This window comes from Eulemur rufifrons, chromosome 7 (assembly GCF_041146395.1).
Source record: "Eulemur rufifrons isolate Redbay chromosome 7, OSU_ERuf_1, whole genome shotgun sequence".
In the NCBI taxonomy this organism is placed as follows: domain Eukaryota; kingdom Metazoa; phylum Chordata; class Mammalia; order Primates; family Lemuridae; genus Eulemur; species Eulemur rufifrons.
Window position 1 is genome coordinate 200039776 of NC_090989.1, and position 20318 is coordinate 200060093.

At 51.3% G+C, this 20318-nt stretch overlaps 1 protein-coding gene across 1 annotated transcript in view; it reads right to left on the bottom strand.

Moving 5' to 3' along the window:
* LOC138388321 (semaphorin-4D) overlaps window positions 1-18694 on the bottom strand; it is a 104788-nt gene extending 86094 nt beyond the window's left edge. The window contains exon 1 of the mRNA XM_069476260.1: window positions 18559-18694. The gene's annotated coding sequence lies outside the window, so the exon portion shown is untranslated. The remainder of the gene's footprint in view (window positions 1-18558) is intronic.
* Window positions 18695-20318: the final 1624 nt, after the last annotated feature.

Sequence of the window (20318 nt, forward strand, 5' to 3'; positions counted from 1 at the left end):
CCCTAGGAGGGAATTCTGCTTCCAGGCTGCCTTCGGATCTTCTCGGGGTCACCAGCCTGCTGCTCCACCCTGCAGATTTTGAGCTTGTACCTCCACAATCACATGAGACAATTCCTTATAATAAACTTCTCTTTCTCTCTCTCTCTCACCATACACATAGGCACACGCACACCCTTTGTTGGTTCTGTTTCCCGGGAGGACCCTGACCAATACACTCAATCAGGGACATACTAAAGTCACCACGCCTGGCTTCCAAGATGCCCCCTGGCCTGTGCCTTCTACCCGCTGCTAGAGAGCAGAACCTGACTGCGGAGGGACGCCCCCGTGAGCACACAGCACCCCACACACGGCACCGACAAAAAGCCATGCCTGTGAATGACTTGGGCACACGTGTAGCACCTGGCCGGGACATTTGGCTGAATTGTCCAGGGTTAGGAGAGCCGACACAGCTGACCCCAGGGAAACAAGGCTGCACGACTGTGGTACCATGTCAAATTGTCACACAGGCGCTATCGCTCTAGACAAGTTAGAGGCACCAGAGCAGAGTAGCGGTGAGTTTTATCTTTTGGCTAAAAATACAATTAAGCCTTCTGGAAGGTAAGTTCAGTAAGCTTCCTATTGAGAAGAGACCCCTAAATCCAGGAAAGCCTTTCAGAATGCAGACTCCAGCTTGCTGTGCACTGCTCTTCTGGAACATGCATGCACACATATGCAGGTAGGCACTCACACACGCACACATGTACAGTGCATGTGCATACACAGGTACATACACGTGCACATGCACACTAACACATACACAGCCTACTAAAAACACCACCAGTTTCTGTTTTGGGCGCCACCATTCACAGAGGCCTTTAGGTGTCTGCTGACCAACACTGGAACATGCGTGATGGACACCAGGAAAATGGTCAAGGGTCCAGCAGACTGGACAGACGCCCACCAGGAGGCGGAGGGCACACAGCCCTCACAGGGCCAGGCGCAGCCTCCGGGCATGACACAGAACGTGCACATCTATGACAGCGGTGAGCAAACAGAGTAGGTCGCACACCTCTGCATGGTGTGGCCACAGCTTGGGAAAACACCACCTCGATGAGCACGCTGTGCATGTGTGTACTTGTGCACGCAAACACATGTGTGTACTTGTGCATGCAAACACGTGTGTGTACCTGAAAATGGCGGAGGAAAAAAACACAGAAAGGCAGGCTGTTCATGGCATTCACCCAGCACAAAGAGGAAGCTTATACTCTTTGCTTTCTTCATTTTCTGAACAATAAAAACACCATCAAAATAAAGGAAAAGTTAGTCAGCACATCTTACTTCCTGTTCACACTATAGATTCAACAAGTATTTTTGCAGAAACACTCCTTAAAAGCACAAGCCCCACCAATGGAGAGAAAAACTCACATTAAAAAAACAGATAGAAGGCACCTTTCCTGTTTCCCTTCTGAGTCAACACGAAGTTATTTTACAAAGCAGCGAGTTTCCACTGTGCTCTCTTGTTTCTACAGCCTCCCACGATGCAAAAAGCAGCCATGGTTTCCATTTTCCTGGCGACAGAACCCGCTGAAACGGACCCTAGAGCAGGTGAGCAACTGCCAGCACCGTCCCCGTCCCCGCCGAGAGGGGCCTCCAGGGCAGCCTGTGCAGCTTGTCAACCGCCCGCCCCTGTGCTGCAAGGGACTGAAGAGACCAGGCCCCCCAGCACCTGGGGATGTGACCTTATGTGCAAAACTTAAGAATCTTGAGATGAGATCGTCCTAGAGTATCCAGATGGGCCCTAAATACAGCGATAAGTGTGAAAGATACACACAGAAGAGAAAACAGAGATGCCACGTGTGGACAGAGCAGAGACTGAATGCAGCCACGAGCCCAGGAACGCCAGGAGCCACAGCGGCTGGAAGAGGCAGGGAGGACCCTCCCGGGAGGCTCTGGGGGAGCTTGGCTCTGAGATACCTTGATTTTGACGTCCGGCTTCCAGAACTAGGAGAATGAACTTAGGCGGTTGTAGGCCATCCAGTTTGTGAGGCTTGGTTATGGCAGCCACAGGGGACTCATCCCTGTCCCCCCACACCCCTGTGATTCTATAAGGAGAGAGCACATTTCCTTCACGCTTAGTTTATAGGGAAGACAGGACCCCCCCACCCCATCCAAATACACAGACCATGAACATGTGTGGGATGAAACCCCCCTCACTGCCCTTGTCAGGGGTCTTGTCCCCGTTCACACTCCACTCTCCCACCAGCACCTGAGTCCTAGGCCATACCCCGCCCCTCCCCAAGGGCCTTCCTTTTCCCTGGGGAGCCACAACTTCTGCTCTGGTCGCTGCTGCTGTGAGACGCATCGCGCTGAACTCAGCAGCCTATAAAGCGTTCCTACGCTCACAGTCCCGTGGGCGAGGAGCCCCAGTGGGCCACAGCCAAGGTCAGCTCATCTCTGCTCCAGTATCTGAGGACACCCAAGGCTGGGACGCTTGATGACCAGGGGCTGCAGTCTTTGGAAGGCTTGTCCCCTCACACATAAGAGCCCTGAGCAAGGGGGACCAGACACCGGGCCTGCCCTGTGGAGCCCCCATGGCCCTCTGTGGAGCTCGGGCTTCCTCAGCATGGCTGCCACAGGGCCGATTCCTTCCTCGGCATCTCAGGACGCCCAGAGCAAGTCTCCCAGTGGACGATGGGGAAGCCACACTGGACGTCACTTAGCCTTATGCGCGCCATGCTCTAGTGACCGATGCAGTCAGGAGGCCACCCAAATCCAACAAGAGGAGGCAGATAGCTCGCACCTCAGAGAGCGCAACAGCAAGATTTGCCATCATGGTTTAAAAGGGACATGGCTTTTCTCCTGTCCAAGCTACCAGCTGTTTCCTACTTGTTCTCAGCTCCAGCTCAGCTCCTCACTTCAACATCTCACCCTGGCCCTGCTGATGGCCCACGTGCCCTCCTTCCACTGAAGTCACACACCCTGTCTGCCCTGCTCTGGCCCCTGACCTTGTGTCTCAATCCCAGGGCTGGGACCCACTGGGCACGTACCGCATGCTTGCTGAGGAGTGGACAGTGGCAGACGGAGTGGTGGGCCCGGCAGCGAGAGGCAGAACTGCAAAGCTGGGAAGCACCTTGTTAGCAATGACAGGGAGAGTCCCGCCTGGACTGGGCTGGCAGAGGTGGAAGGGGGCGGGACACTGAGGGTGCAGCTGGAGAGACACTTTCCCCCATAGGGAGCTGGCAGCAGGCGGGGGGTCGGGGGCCAGTTCAGGGGACCCTTCTAAAAGGGAGAGGGTTCAGAGCAGGGCTGGAGACAGGGAGCCACCGCGAGGTCTAGGCCCTGCTGCCACGGACTGAGGCAAGCACCTGCCCCAGCAAGTGGAGTCACAAAAACTAGAGGCCCCTGGTGTCCCGAAAGGAGAACAAAGAACTAAAACACAGCCTGTGTGCAAGGATGTTCCGAAGCCTCATGCATAACGGCCCCACACGGAAAACCCAGTAGCCAGCACGTGCATATGTGGCGTACAGGGATGCACATGACCGTGGTGGACGCACACAGCGGAAGACTGGGTGGCGAGGCACGAGGAGAAGGCCCTGGGTGAGCCTGAGCTGGCTGTCACAGACAGATGCTGAGTGACACACATGAGGATGACCTGCAGAATCCAAGGTGCGCAAAGTCAAACCAGCCAAAATTAAGCTCTGCTGGGATCAGCGGGGGAGTGGTGACCAGGCGCCCTGAGGGCCACGATGCCCCGTGCCTGGTCCTGGCCAACACACACTGGCTCCATTTGTGAAAAGTCAGGTGCACGTCACAGTAAATTCCACAAACATCTCACTGCAGGAGGACGGTGGGGAGGGGAAGATGAAAGCAGGTGCCAGCAAGAGGGTCTTGCCGCTGCCACCACTGCCGCCACCACCACTGCTGTCTTACTGCAGACAACCTTCCCTTGATTCCAACAGGGGAAAGGAGGCAGGGAGAGGGGTGACCACCCAGCTGGGCAAGGGGACCCACTGCAAAGGGGAGACCCAGCCACCCGAGGAAGACAGCAGCAAGAAGCCGGTTGGGGACCGTGACTCCAACCAGCTCACAGCACTCCAGGTGCTCACTGCCCACAGGCTGGCCCCGTGTCCTGCTGCCCTCCTGGGACACATCCATAGATGCTGGCCAGCAAAGGCCAGTGAGTGGACCACACCCAGGTCACTGTGCCAGGTGGAAGATGACCGGGAGGCCAAAGTCTCTGGCCATGAAATCCACTCTTTGTTTCAGCTCTGACCAGACAGGCACTCAGGAGTGTCAAAATGCAAAGAACAACACAAGCCACACCGGAAAGGCATTGCACAAGCATCAGCCACAGCTCTGAGTCCTCTGGGAAGCCTCCGAGCCAGTCTCAGCGCAGCACAGCTGATGGCCTGCCAAGCTCGAGAAAATCACTGCAGAAAATGTCTTCTGTGCAGCAGAAGCCGTGCCCGGCCTCCTCAAGCAACAAAGAACAGCACCCTGGCCCAGCACTTTGGGAGGATGGCACCAGCAGGGACCGACTGGTGGCTCAGCACGGTTTATGAATGGGGCTGTGTCTGGAAAAGTGTTTTTCCATCTTTGGCAACTACAGTGTAAGTGCAGTCCTGACACAGAGCATCTCAGCAGAGGCCCCCACGACACGGGCACTGACTGCAGAGCAGGCTGCTGGGCCTGGGCACGTCTCCGCACGGAGAGGGGTGGGCGCCTGTGTTCTGTGCTCCTTCCTCCTGACGGCGACGTCTGCGCTGAGCTGTCTCTCCCTTCTGCGGAAATAAATGTGCTAATTATAAATGACACTCTCTTCCAGTTGAAATAGAACCTGCACACACTGGCTCGTGGGTCACAGAGCGGTTATGTGTAACAAACGGGAATCTGTATCTCCCCGGAGGCTTGTTTCCAGGCCCTTCGGTGACCGGTATCTATTTTAAAAAGCACCTCCTCACCACCTCCTGGTTTTGCCAAGCCGTGAAAACCCAGCCCTGCTCCGACCGTGCTGCTGTGGGTGGAACGTGAGGATGGCAGGTCCCCACACAGGGAGACCCCAGCTTCACACAGCACCGCAGGAGGCGGCCGCTGCTCATAGGCGAGGCCCCAGGGAACCGGGCAGCTTTGCAGGACTCCACATTTGAAATCCAAGCCACTGCCCTCGCTTTGCAAAGACAGGCCACATATCCAATTCCGCCTGCTCAAGCGTTTGCTTTGACCCAGTTTCCCTGCCCTGTTGTTCCGGTGCGTGTGGTCCAAGGCCGGGCCCCCGGGCAGCACATGCGGCCTGGGTACTGTGCTGAAGGCTCCAGAGCACGCCTGGTCCCAGAGACCCCACGGATGATCCTGACCTAGAGAAAACCAAGGACTGAGGGAGTCCACAGTCCAAAGTCAGTCCATGTGGGACATAAGATAACAATGTATAGCTTACACATGCCGACTTAATGCTAAAATTTTAAAATGCCCATGCAGTCACTCATAAGGCCAGGTGTCATATGGGAGTATTTGTCAGTCTGGGGCTTGCACACTCCAATTTCAATAAAATACAAGTGAATAAAAATACCAGAAGGCAGCACATACAGTTAAGAGTGACTGTGGTGAGCAAAACTTTGATTTCAGTGGTACGTGTGCATGTGTGTGTGTCTGTGCACTGCCTCATGACATAAAAGTGTGTGGGTCACTGTGAGAGTCTAGAAGCAGCCAGGCATAAGACACCTACACAGCCAGACTTCCTGACTGTCATAAGTTTTAATATTCTAATTAAAATGTTTTAGCAATATTATACACGTACTGAACCTCTTTGAAGCCTGGTTTCAAACGTGACACTGAATTCCACACGCATCCCAATTCAAACGTTGCCAAGAAGGGATATTACAGGAGTCATGTAATTTAATAATCCCGCAGCCCCCCAGGAACCACCGAGGGCCAAGTTGACTCTGCTTATGAAGAAGGCAGGCCCCACAGAGGCCGCACACACAGGCCCGGCATGGGAGGGCTTCCTGGCTCTCCCAGGAACCGGAGCCCTGGAGAGGACAGAGGCAGCCACCCCCAACCCTGCAGACCCGCCTCCCCTGCGTGGCACCCAGCACCCACGCACGCCTGCTCCACCTGCTGCCCGCGCATGTCTGGGGGAGGCGAGCGCGGGGCCGGCCGGTCTCGCTGCACTCATGCGCTCCAGGAGCAGAACGAGCCGTGCACACTCACCTGCTTTCTGAACAGGCAGCACGAGTCCAGGAAAAGCATGGGAGGACTCCCACGACCTACAACGTGTGTGTGTGTCATGAGGTGTGTGGTGTATGTGATCTAAAACTACGTTTTTCAACCTTTTCCTTTGTATTTCTCCTTTATGATTTCCATAACAAGAAGTACTACAGAACATCAGGCAAACGAAGACAAACACCAAGGAGGAAACAAAAGCCATGTCATCAGCTAAACATCTGACTGCCACTGAGGACGCAGGCTAGCGCTTTCCAGGCACTTACAAGTGCTTCCTACGCACGCTGCTCCAGGACTTGTCCTCACACGAGTGCTCCGCTGACACGCATCTCGTCAGGCACACTCCACGCGGGTGTTGTTAGAGAGCCACGTTACCACTCCGCCCCATACCTGGCCATGTCTCTGTCAGGAGCTGCTCAGGTTGTGTCTAGATTTTCTATTTATAAACACTGAGAAACATCTTTTTCCATAAATGCTTTATTACATTCACGATTCTTTCAGATAAACTACATTTCTAGTTCATTTGGACTTCAGTACCCAAAGGGTACCCACATCTTTAAAATCTTTAAAACACCCTGACCATCTGCCACCCTGCGGTGGGTGCTTTAAATGCCGAGAATGGAGCTTGAGATCACAACTCCTGGGCTCAAACCACTTCCTGCCCAAGTGGTCCCAAGAATAAGTTTCTTATTCTCTCTGTCCCCAATGTCCTCAGCTGTAACAGGGGAAGAACTGACCCGTCTTACAGGGCTGTGGTCAGGATTCCATGAGATGGGTGGAAAGTGCCTGGCGTACCATTTACGGCCAGGCCACCGTGAATACCATCATAGCATTCCTGTCCCGTAACTGCCTCCCCCGTCTTGACCTTCCTTTCCAAGTCATCACCCAGAAGTGCCGGAGTCTCTCCCTAAACATACTGCTTTATTTACTGCTCAAACACCTGCACAATTCTGCTGAGTGGAAGAAGCAAGACTCAAGCCACAAACTGTACAATTCCGTTCATATGACATTCTGGAAAAGCCTATAGGGTCAGAAAACAGATCCGTGGTTGCCAAGCCGGGGGAAAGGAACTTACTACAAAAGGGCACAAGAGAATTTCTGGCACTATGAAAATTTTCCACATCTCGATCTGGTGACGGTCGCATGCCTATATGCTGACAACCCCAAATTAGTGACTGAGGCTAAGATCTCAATCAGCAGAGGTTTATTAAGCCAAATTTTGAGGACACACCTGAGAAAAACACAAACCACAGAGGGATCTGTGGATCTGTGACTGTTGTTCCAAAGGGGGATTTGGGAACTTCAGTATTTAAGGGCAGGGGGCACAGAAAGAAAAAGGACGAGGGGTGAGCAGTGAGGCAAATGGTTGTATTCTTGTGAGGCCCTGGAACTCTGCATTACACCTAAGATTAGGTGAATGTTAGAAGAGGAAAAGGGAGTGAAGGGAGTATCAATTATGTATCCAATAGATGTCCCTGGGTGGGTGGAAGATTGATCCATCCTGCCTTGCCTCTGTTCTGCACCAGGGATAATAAACTACTAATCAACATTATTAGTATTAGAACTGAACAGACTTTAGTTTAGGGAAGACTTAGCGTAGAGACTAAAGTTACCATTTGCATGTCCTTCTTTATGGGAGGTAAGGAATTTTCTTACTATCTGTGGGCAGTCCTTGCAGATGCCTAGGGCCTGCTAACCTTTCCTGGGGATCAGCACAGTGTTAGAACAGCTATTCATCTGGAAGCAGGCATCGTATCGGTCTCCAACCTTATTGGCACTAGGAACTAGTTTCATGGGGTGGGGGGAGTTCTGTGGCCCAGTCCCCTAACAGGCTGTGGACCAATACCAGTCCTGGGGTGCGCCTGAGATTTTTATTTTCCTTTACAACACATTTACCAAAACTAACAGAATGGTACATTTAACAGGGTGGATTCTACTGTATATAAATTATACCTCAATAAATCACATAAATTACCACAACTGGCTCAAGCAGAAATAGAAAATCTTGGCCAGTCGCAGTGGCTCACACCTGTCTGGGAGGCTGAGGTGGGAGGATGGCTTGAAGCCAGGAGCTGGAGGCTGCAGTGAGCTACGACCGTGCCACTGCACTCCAGCCTGGGCAACAGAACCCATACCCTGTCACTAAAAAACAAACAAACAAAATCTTAATAACCTTATATTAAGGAATTGAATTCATAATTAAAAGCTTCCCCATAAAAAAAGCCCCAAGCCCAGACAGCGTTAATAGTAAAGTCCATCAAACATTTAAAAAAAAAAACAAAAAAACAAAAAACCAATCCTACACAAACTTTTAAAATAATAATAAATGAAGAGGAAATATTTCCCAAATCATTGTGTGGGGCCAACATTACTCTTGATACCAAAACCACAATTATTACAAGAAAACAATAGGCCTCATGAATATAGTTACAAATATCCTTAAAATTGCAGCAAATCGAATCCAGCACTACATAAAAGGGAGGATACATCATGACCAAGTGGGATCCATGCCAGAAATGCAAGGTTGATTTAACATGCAAAAGTTAATCGGTGCAATTCATCGTATGTACAAACAAAAAAGGAGAAACCGCACGATCATCTCAATAGATACATAAAAGTACACGAGGAAATTCAACATCCAATTGTGACAAAACATCTCAGCAAATTAGAAAACTTCCTTGACTTCATAAAGGGCATCCACATAAAATCTTCACCTAACATCAAACTTAATTAAAAAGCATTAAATTCTTCCTTCCTAAGATTAAAAACAGGCAAGAATTTCCACTTTCACCACTTCTGTTAAAAATTGTACTGAAAGACAGGGAAATAGAAAAAGAAAAAGAAATAAAAGGCATTCTAATTGGAAAGAAAGACGTAAAGTGGTCTTTATTCATAATCACTAGAATTATCTATGTGGAAGATCTCAAGGTTCTACAAAAAAAGCCAGTAAGGTAAGCGACTTTAGAAAGTTTATAGGATAAACAAAAAATATAAAAAAAATTAAGTGTATTTCTATATCCTAGCAAGAAACATATTGGAAAGTAAAATTTTTAAGAATCTACTTATAATTAACATTCAAAATAGGAAATACTTATCAATAAATTTGATAAAATATGTACAAGACCGGCACACTCAAACTATAAAACATTGTTAAGAGAAATTAACGAAAATGAAAATAGATGGAAAGATATTCCATGTTCACTGGTCAAGAGACTCAATACTGTTTTGTCAATTTTCCCCAAAGTGATCTAAGGAGTTAATACAATCTCAGTCAAAATGCAAGCAGGCTTTGTGGAGAAATTGACAAATTGATTTTAAGTATATATGAAAATGCAAAGGATCTAGAATTGCCAATATGATTTTGAAAGTGAAGCAAAACTGTCACACTACCTGACTCCAAGAGCTACTACTACAAAGCAAGTCATCAAGCACTGGGAATAGTCCGAGCCATAATGAAACAGAACAGAATCCAAAACAAAGCCACACAGATATGGCCCATTACTTTAGGAACGTGGTGCCAAGATAAGTCAATGGAAACATAGCCATTTTTAAAAAAAATAAATGATGCTGGAACAATTGGATAGCCACATGCAAAACAATCAACCTCAATCCTTAGCTCTTTCCAGTTAAAAATTAACTCAAAATGGACAATAGATTTACACAAGCTACAACTATAACATTTTCAGAAGAAAACATAGGGGAAAATCTTTATGACTATGGGTTAAGCAAAGATTTCTTAAATAGGACACAAAAAGCATAAACCATTAAAACAACTGATGAACTGGAACTATTCAAAACTAAAAAGTCTGCCCTTCGAATAATATAATTAATAAAATTAAAAGGCATGCTACAGATTGAGAGAAAATATTTGCAATACAAATATTTGACAAAAGATTAGAATCCAGAATATGTAAGTAACTCTTACAATTCAAATATAAGACCAATAACCCAACTAAAAAGTGAAAAACAATTTGAACACATATTTCACAAAAGAATATATACAAAAGACTATACACATAGCTAATAAAACATGAAAAAATGCTCAACTAAAACCTCACTGGTAACAGCACTACAACATTCCCACTAGAATAGCTAAAATTAAACAGACTGACAACAGCAAGTGCTGGCATGGATGTGAACCAACTGCGACTCTCACACGTTAGTAATGGCAATGTAAAATGATATGACCACTTTAGAAATCAGTTTGCCAGTTTTTTATGAAGTTATATGTACTTAGGAAGTTAGTTACCCATGAGAAACAAAAACGTAGGTCCACACTAAGATTTGCCTATGAATGCGCATAATACTTTTATATCATTTTTTTTTTTTTTTTTTTTTTTTGTTGAGACAGAGTCTCACTTTGTTGCCCAGGCTAGAGTGAGTGCCGTGGCGTCAGCTTAGCTCACAGCAACCTCAGACTCCTCGGCTTAAGCGATCCTACTGCCTCAGCCTCCTGAGTAGCTGGGACTACAGGCACGCGCCACCATGCCCGGCTAATTTTTTCTATATAGATTTTTAGTTATCCATATAATGTCTTTCTATTTTTAGTAGAGACGGGGTCTCGCTCAGGCTGGTCTCGAACTCCTGACCTTGAGCAATCCACCCGCCTCGGCCTCCCAGAGTGCTAGGATTACAGGCGTGAGCTACCGCGCCCGGCCTTATATCATTTTTTATTGTGATAAAATACTCATAAGATAAAATTTACCATTTTAAAGTGTACAATTCTATGTCATTTGTACATTCACAATGTTATGCAAACACCACCACTGTCTAGTTCCAGAACACTTTCACCACCTTAAAAGCAAACCCCATACATACCAAGTCACATGTCATCCCCCCATCTCCCCAGACCTTGGCAACCACTACTGTGCTTGCTGTCGGTAAGGATTTGCCCATTCTGAGCTTTTCCTGTAAACAGAGTCATACAACAGGTGGTCCTTGTGCCTGGCTATCCCCACTGGGCATAACGTTTTCAAGGTTCGTCTACACTGTAGCAGGTATCAGTGCTTTGTTTCTTTTTATGGCTGAATAATATTCAATGTATGGATATCCCACATTTTACTTATTCATTCTTCCATGCATGGATGGACATTTGGGTCACCTTTTGGCTACTGTGCATAGTGAGTTGTGAATAGTGCTACTATGAAAAGTCGTGGATAAGTTTTTAAGTCCCTGCTTTCAATTCTTTTATGTATATACCTAGGAGTGGGCTTGTTGGGTCATATGATAATTCTATGTTTAACTTTTTGAGGAATTTCCAAACTGTTTTCCAAAACAGCTGCACCATTTTACATTTCCATCAGTAGTGTATGAGGGTTCCAATTTCTCCAAATCCTGACCAACACTTGTTATTTTCCATTTTTTTGATTAAAGCCATTCTAGTGGAGTGAGAGATGGTTTTGATTTGCATTTCCCTGATGACTAATGATGTTGAGCATCTATTCACATGCTTGCTGGCCGCCTGTATTTTATCTGGTGACATATTTACCTATGTTTTAGCTGGTTGTTTGTCTTTTTGTTGTTGAGTTTTAGTTCATGGCACTCTAATTCACAATAACCCAGAAGAGGAAACAACCCAAACGTCCACCAACAGATGAATGAATAAATAAACCATGATTCATCCATACAATGAAATACTATTCAGCAATAAAAAGACAAGAAGTACTAATATACACAGCTAAATGTAAGAATCTCAAAAACATTATGCGGAGTGAAAGCAGCTAGACACAAAAAGAGTATACAGACGGTCCCCAGTTTGCAACGGTTCAACTTACAATTTTTTGACTTTACAGTGGTGTGAGAGCAATACGAATCCAGTATAAACCGTACTCCCAGTACCCACACAACCATTCTGTTTTTCACTTCAGTATTGGATAAATTACACAATATTCAACACTTTGTTATAAAATAGGCTCTGTGTTAGATGACTTCGACCAGCTGTAGGCTAATGTAATATTCTCCGCATGTTTAAGGTAGACTAGGCTGAGCTGTGATGTTAGGTAGGTAGGCATATTAAACGCATTTTTGACTTGGGATATTTCCAACTTAACGATAGGTTTACTGGGATGTGACCCCATCGTACATTGAGGATCAACTGTAAAATGGGCTTCCCCTGTGAAACTCTGAAAGAAACAAACCTAATCTATAATAACCTGATCTAAACAGATCAGTGACTGCCAGAGGGGGTTGGAGCACTGAGGTGCAGGAAGGAATTTTGAGCCTCTGGGGCTGGCACGAGCCAGCCTGGGCCAAGCAGAGACAGCACACACTGCCGGTGAATAAAAGCCCTTGGGGGAACACACTGGCAGGGGGCAGAACCCCACCGCCCACTGCAGGGGGGGGTTCCAGCCAGGCTCCTCCTCTCCACCTCCCAGCTCCCTCCTGCGGGCTCCGTCCTTCCCTTCCAGATGTAAACCCGAAACACAGGCCTCTCCCAGGCCATCTGCCCGCGAGCCCCCGCACTTCTCCACGTCTCTTCACAGCAAAATTCTCGAAAAAGTTATCGGTTCTTGTGCCCCAGGTTCCTTTCCTTCCTTCTCTCAGAGGCTCCCTCCGCTGCTTCTACCTGGCCCACCGCTCGGAGGCTGCTGGCAAAGTCACTGGTGACTGTGTAGCTTCACTCTAACTCAAGGGCATCCTCCGCCCTCTGCCCATCCTGACCCCCGCCCTCCTGATGCACCTCCAGTGCTGCCTCCAGGACACCCCCAACTTTTTCTCCTACCGCGCTCCGCATCCTCTTGGTCCCTTGTCCCAGGCTCAGTCCTCAGGCCTCTTCTGTTCTCCATCTACCCTGGGGGTCTCAACTTCCAGCTTTCAGAATGTCTCCTCTACACTGACAACTGCCAGGTTTAGAGTCTCAGCCTGACTGCCCCGCCCCCAACAGCCAGACTCATTCATCCACCCCCTCCTCCCCAGTGACGCCCTCTGACTGTACCACCTTAAGAGCCATGCAGCTCCCTGCCCCTCAGACTGTGCCCTCACAGACACCTGTCTGGGGGTGACGGTGCCTCCACCCTCCAGCTGCCTGAAGCCAAGAACCTAGGGCCATCCCTGACTCCTGTTGGTCCGACAGTCCTCATAGGCTCCATCTGCCCAGAATGCCAGGAACGGGGTTGCCCACCTCCCTCCTACTGCCCACCACCCTTCTGCCACTGCTCACAGGCGTCCACAGGCCACCTGACTCCAGAAGCCCTGAGCCTGGCTGCACCACCTCTGCGCCTGCTCCTCCTCCCCCCTCCCCCCACCACAGCTCCAAGAGGGCAGAGTCTCTGTCCCCTGGTCCCCACCTTCACTGGCACTCAACAAACATTCTCTGGGGCAATCCGTGAAACGCCACCAAGTGGACCAAGTTGAGAGGTGAAAGGGCCCTTAAAGGTAACCAGTTCCTTCACATCAGGAACCCAGGACGTGGGAACATCACCATGAGCAGAGCCCTGAGGCCACTGCAGGGAGGCGGCTATAGGGAGTGAGTGTGACCTGAGCCGGACGAAGGACGCACTCACACACCCGACAGTTCTGGGCCGTTCTGGGCCAGGCAAAGGCAGGCAGCCCAGCGGCACTGTGACCACAAGCACACACTGCCACCCCTGCGGACGTGCCCGGGTCCAGCGCTGTGCCAGGCTGTGCCCTTGCCACATCCGGAGTACGCTGGGGAACCCCAGCAAACGGAAGGTCCCACACGCACAGAGAGGAGGTGGGCAGGCCAAGCGCATGCTTACTCTCCTTCACACAAAATCAAAACACACACGCAGATCAAAGGGCCAAACACTCAAACTCTAGATCCAAGGCAATCATATTCTGTCTAAGCAACTCTAATTTTTTGGTCAGGAAAATATAAAAAGAAAATTATAATTCTAGGCAACTTCTTTTTACTTTGCAAACTTCTATGTTATATGTACCATTTTTATGCTTTTTTGTTACCATAGCTCCAGGTTACTACATGTCCTCTTCTAAACAGAAAGGGAAAACAAAGGCACCCCTGAAAACGCATGAACTGAGCCCCAGTTTAGGTTAGGGCAGAGCCCCCCGCCCCCCACTCAGACCAGGCTCTGCCTTCCTCTCCACCCGCGTCTCCCGGTTGGTCTGCCGTCGCTGGACTGCGCTGTTACCCAACCTCCAGGGTCTCCTCTCTGTGGCTGAGGGTAGGGTACCGATTTCTGTCTTTCCATGGCCACAAAGCACACATTCAGAGGGTCAGTAACAATTGACTCAGCAATTGCCTCATGTGAGCCAATTCGTTTGTTATTAAGTTGTGTAGGAACGTGACTTTCTCACATGAAATTCTATTTAAAGTGCCTAAGGATATTTTATTACCTAATGGAGATCGCTTTTTAAAAATTAATTTTATAATTACAAAAATAATTCCTTTGCCACAGAAACAAACTATACAGAAGAGAGGGCAAAAGTATAGGCTTCCCTGCTGTTCCCCTCCGGCGCCCTCCTTCCCTTGCCAACCACCACGGAGCTGCCTTCGCAGGGCTGTGTCCCCATAGCCTGGGGCGGCTCCACAGCCACCTGTTGAACACCAGACGTGTGTCCATCCAGATGGGTTTCCATGCATAAGCACCTACACGTGCGTGCGTGCGTGCGACCTTTCTATGCTTTCTACACTAAGGAGTGATGTTTTCACTTACTATATCAGCACAGCTTTTAAAATAAACCTTTGTGCCGTTGCATGGTAATAGATCCAATGGCATGTTTGGGGGAAGAACTGGAGTTCTTAGATGATTGTTAACTTTCTATTATGGAGAATTTCAAGTACACAGAAGTGGCCAGAACAGAATAATGAACCCAGGCACTCTCACCCGGGCCCCAAACTGTCCACTCACAGACGATGCCAACCCCTCCCCACTCCCACAGTCTCCCCACTCACACCAATCTGAGGAAGCTCCCAAATATCTTGCCGCTTCATCTACGAACACTCAGCATCTATCACTAAAGGGTAAAAATCATTTTAACATAGTACCATTGATGTGATTAAGGAATTCTTTAAACTCATTTACTCAACAAATGTCCAATTGTCTCATAAATAGCGTAATTTTGAGAGGAGTGATTCTTGGATCAAATGCTGCTCTGACTGGGAGGGGGCCAGGCCTTGCCCAAAGCCCACCATCTCAGGGTGCCACGTAGAAGAAACCCAGGGGAGGGGTGCAGTCATCACTTTCATGGGCAGCATCTGAGACTTTTAGACCAAGTAACAGGACCCTGCACGCGCCCCCCCAACCCCCATCCCAGGCTCATACAGGCTCAGTAGGAAGGTGGTTGTGGGGTTCTGCACCCTTAGACTGTCGTCAACACCCTGGGAGCAGCAGCAGGATGCTGGTAACCCCTGGCACAGCACCCCCAGGTAAATGCAGTGCACTCAGGGAGGGTCAGGCAAGCTGGAAAGAGAATTAAGGCAGCCCATTTGCTTATCCCAGAGATCACTTTAATTGGTGTGCTGAAAAGCCCCACCCCAGCTTCCAGGGAAGGCCGTGGGCACACCCTCTCAACCTGACTGAATCAGCAGATATTTCCTCCTAATAAATCTCCACTTTCCTGTGTCACCTCTCAATGGAGGAGTTATGCCCAGTCCCTAGCACACCTCTCCCTGTGGCATGCAGGGGAGCCTGCCCTACCGGCCCAGCTCTCAGGGGACAGCCCCGGGCCCTGGATGGGGATGGCAGGGTTGGAGCTGCAGGAGGTACACCCCCAAGCATAGGGCAGACAGGGCCAAAGGGAGAGAGAAGCCTCCCCGGGGTCTCTGCCACTTCCCTTCTCATCTTGCAGTCTACCCCTGGAATTGTCCAAGTCCAAGAGAGAAAAAATTGCTCCAGTAGGAAACCGTAGGCAGTCTTTCTCCCAGCAACACCCTTGACAGTCAGCCGATGACACAGTCATTTCTATATTTTCACTCAGCCGGTTCACCCCCATGGGCACCCTGCATGCCTGCATGGTTAACAGGTCGCCACTGTCGTTCCCAGAAGAGCCTGTGAATTGGGGACCTGGGCACACAGGAAGCCCCCGTTTTCCTGAGCCATTGCACCTTCCCAAGAGTTCTTTTAACCAATCAAGTTCTTAACATGCAGCAAGGAGGTCCCTGTAAATTGCAAAACAATCAGGAAAAGAACTCCCTTCCAAAGCCAGCAGTGGCTAGGTAGGCCTAATCCAGGGACAGTAGGGACACCCTGGGGACAGAGGTGGAGAGGACATGGGTCCCAGCTCCAGCTCCAGGAGCTCTGGCTCCAGGGAGTCAGGAGGGGAGTCTGCTGCCTGTTTCCTGGACCCACTCATCCCTCCTTCCCCACCAGAAATGGAACCCAGAGGGAGAGATAAGAGGCCTCGGCAGGCTCCCTCCAGAAGCACAGAAGATGGAGAAAACCATTGATCTCTGCAATGCATTATTGATTTTGATGATGTACTGGCACCAGCGGACATTCCCTCCCTCTTCACTCTAAGGCCGCCATTAGCGTGCACTCCCAAGCATCTGCCTAGACACACCGGGCATGAGGAAGGCAGCTCCAGATGACACCTACCCCGGACAGTCTCTGAGTGGATTGTCCACAAGTGGATGATGTCACCAAGGACATCTCTCTGGCCCCAGAACCCCTGGACAGTTAGTGCAAAGCCACTGGCCTTGCACCCCAAATCTCAGCCCAGGGTGGGCAAGACCCCAGCCACTCAGGCAGGGGTCTGTGCAAGGTTGCATTTTCAGCAGATTGCGTGTGCTAGTCAGGAGGGTGGGCTGGTTAGGAGTTGGGACACAGAGGAACTCAACGGCTCTATTTCAGAGTGCAAATGGGCAAACAGAGAGACAGAAAAACCCATCACAGGGAGGCAGAATCCTGGCTCCCATGCCAGCTTGAGGTCTTGCAACACTGTGCAAGGGAGGGACCCCAGAGCTGCCCTGGTGCCAGAGATGCATTTTTATTTCTCTATTTATTTTGCTTGCTTTGTGTACTCCAGACACTTTTATCAGTCCAGAAGGGCTGGCCTTCAGGGAAGGCAGTCCTTGCTCACAGACTGGTGTGTCCCTCACCCTCCCATTCCATCCTGCCTGGCAGGGTACTCAGAGCAAGCCTGCTTTCTTCTTCTGGCAGACGGTCACCAAGACATGATATGCACAGACACCAACCGTCAAAATGACAATCGGGGCATTATCATCCCTACCAAAGTCCTGCCCCTGCACTAGCCAAAGCTACCCATTTCTGGGACACAGCAAACATTCCCAAATAACCTCGCCTGGGCAGCCAGCAAGCAGGCCCCAGGCCTGGGAGACATATGAGGTGACAGGCCACAGGTGTCACTTCAGCCCCTGAAAAGGAAACTCCGGTTCAGTGGCGCCTGGTGGATTTGAAAAGGCTCAGAACAGCAGGGTGAGATGCTTGGCCACAGGCCCCAGGTCCAGCTTGGCCTTCGGAGGCCTGGCCACCCACAAGCCTGGGATGTGCTCAACACAGCCAGGTTTTCAAAACAAAAGCAGAGCAACTTCATGTGGCAAACGCTCTAGAATGCAGGACCGGGCCCTTAGACCTAGACAACAGGCCTCATTTTAAGAGAACTGCCCATCTACAGACTCCCATTCACCCACCCACCCACTCCCCAAAATACTAAGTCAAATAAACAAAAAGGACAACCGCGAAGTCAACTCCCCTTTACATGTTTTTACTGGCAAAACCCCAGTAGAGCCAGCCCCTTGCAGCTCACCAGGCGAATGCAACAGGTGCAGCCCCAGCTAAGGCTTGTGCTTCTCCTGGGCTGTTCTAGAATGATGCAGCCAAAACCCTACAGGAAACCGAGGCCTGCAGTACTCACAGCCAAGGCGACCGACGACCTGACTGCTGCGGCCCGACCTGCCCCACCTGTCTGAGTGCGCGGCGCCAGGTCCAGCGCACTGGGGCAGCGGCCTCTGTGCCCAAAATAGAAGCCCGCGGGGGGCCCGGCCGGCGCCCGGACTGGCCGGAGCCCGGCCTGACCTAGCGGAGCCTGACCGGGCGGGCCGGGGCGCGGCGGGGCCTGGCCCAGTGCGCTGCCCCCTCCCCGGCCGGGTCTGCTGCGCGCCCCGCACCCCCGCGTCCAGAGGAGCCACCTGAGCGAACCGGGAAGGCGAGGAGGCCGGTGAGCGATGGGGAGGAGTCCAGGGCGTCTGAGGAAGGGTCCGGGTAGGTGGCTCCGGGAGGCGTCCCGGGAAAGGTCCAGGGAGGGACCGGGGAGGAGTCCAAGGGGTCCGGGAGGGGTCCCAAACGGGGCTCCTGGTAGGGGCCGGGGAGGGGCCGAGGGTGCGCAGAGGGGGCTCCGCGGAGGGGCCGGACCGCCCCCACCCCGCACGAGCACCTGCCCAGCCCCGCTCGCCCTCCCTCCCAGGCCAGCCCTGCCGCTTACCTGAAGCGCGCGTCCTGCCCGCCGCGGCGCCCAGCCCGGGAGCTCGGGCGCCAGGAATGGCGGCGACGGCGAGGCGGACGGCGCGGGGAGGGGGCAGCAGGCAGGCGCGGCGGCGGGGATGCTGCGGCGCGCGAGGGCGCGGAGGCCGGCGCGGGGACCTAGGGCGCGGGGCAGGCACGCAGGCCCCTCCTCCACTCCCCTCCCTTCCCGCCTCCTCCTCTTCCCCCTCCCCCTACTGCTCTTCCCTTCCCTGGCCCCTCCCCTTTCTTCCTCCTCCCTCCTCCTCACCCCCCCTGCTCACCTCCCTCCTCCCCCTCCCCCAGCCTCGCTTTCCCTCGTCTTTTCCTCCCTTCTTCCCATCTTTCCAACCCTCTTCACCTCCCCCTCGCCTCCCTCTCCCCGCCCCACTTTTCCTCCCCGTTTTTTCTCCCCACCTCCTCCCTTCCTCCCCTCCCCCCAGGCCCCAAGTGCAGAGCCTGGAGGCTGTCCCCTGCCCTGAGCTGGGTCAAGCCCTGGTCCCCAAGACCAAGATGTGCCCTGCCACCCCCTCCCTCACAACCTCTTAATGGACCAGGTTGCCCTTTCTGGGGGCCTGGACACACCCCACCTTTTCCAGACATCCCCCAAATCCCCAAGGTTTCCTGCACCCCCAGGCCCTGGAGCCAGCTCCCCTGCAGACCTGACCTGCAGTGTGGGCAAAGCATGCAGGCACCCAGGATACTTGGCTGCTGACAAAGTTCTTCACCAGTCAGGCACATCTAGAACATTCCAAACCAGTCCTCTCCTGTTTTCCCAGAATGAGGTGGGCAGGCACCTCTTCCAGTCTAGTTTTTCTGCACTCCCATCCCAATACTTTGCTAAATGTTTCTCCGTTTCCACTCTAGATGGCAGAGGGTCCCCCAGGGCAGCCCCTGGTGAGACATGTTTGTTACTAACCCATGGGTTAGCGGAGCTGAGGGCCCTCAAAGGTGGTTTTGCTCCACCCAGGCCAGCTCCCTTCTGCCCAGAGGGAAAAGTGATGGGCTCATGCAGTGACTAGCCAGGCCCTCAGGCCAGTCCCAAGAAAGGGACATAGTACCTGATAGAACCAGCCAGGATTCCCCCTAATGTGTGGAGCGCCTGGCCAGGCCAGGTGATAGCTCCCTGGACTACAGATCGCCCTTGGGGGCAGGGGCGGGGTCCTGCTGCCACTAGCTGCTGAGAGCCTGAGCTTACAAATGAAGCAGTTCCTAAATGATCAAAGGCCCCTGAGCTACAGAGCTCCCTGTCAGGGCTCTGGGAACAGGGCTTGGGCCTAGCAAGGACAGATGGCCAAGCTGGTGCCAAGTGAGGTGGGGTGTGGAGCTGGCCCCCTTCTCCCTCTGCTGCATGGTGGGCATGACTCACCACTGAGGGGTTTGGGCCTGGAATCTGGTAGACTCCAGTTCACTCTTCCCTCTGACTTTTCCGAGGTAGCCTTGGGCCTCAGCTCCCTGGCCTCCCCAACGTAAGGACAGGGCGGCCATCCAAGTGGCCAGAGTTTCAGAGCACAGGGAGAGAATGGGCAGTAAAGCTGCAGCGCTGTGTGCCCAGCGTTCAGTCCTGGCGAATATTACAGGAAACAGCGTAGAGGAGATGTCTTTTCCGATTGTAGGAGTCCATGAATCCATGTTCCACATCCCATTTGAATTAAACCATAGCAGGAACGGATTAGGGCAGGGCTGCTTTTACAGCATCCTATGCCCTGAGGAAGGGTGCATGCTTAGGCTGTATAAATGCAA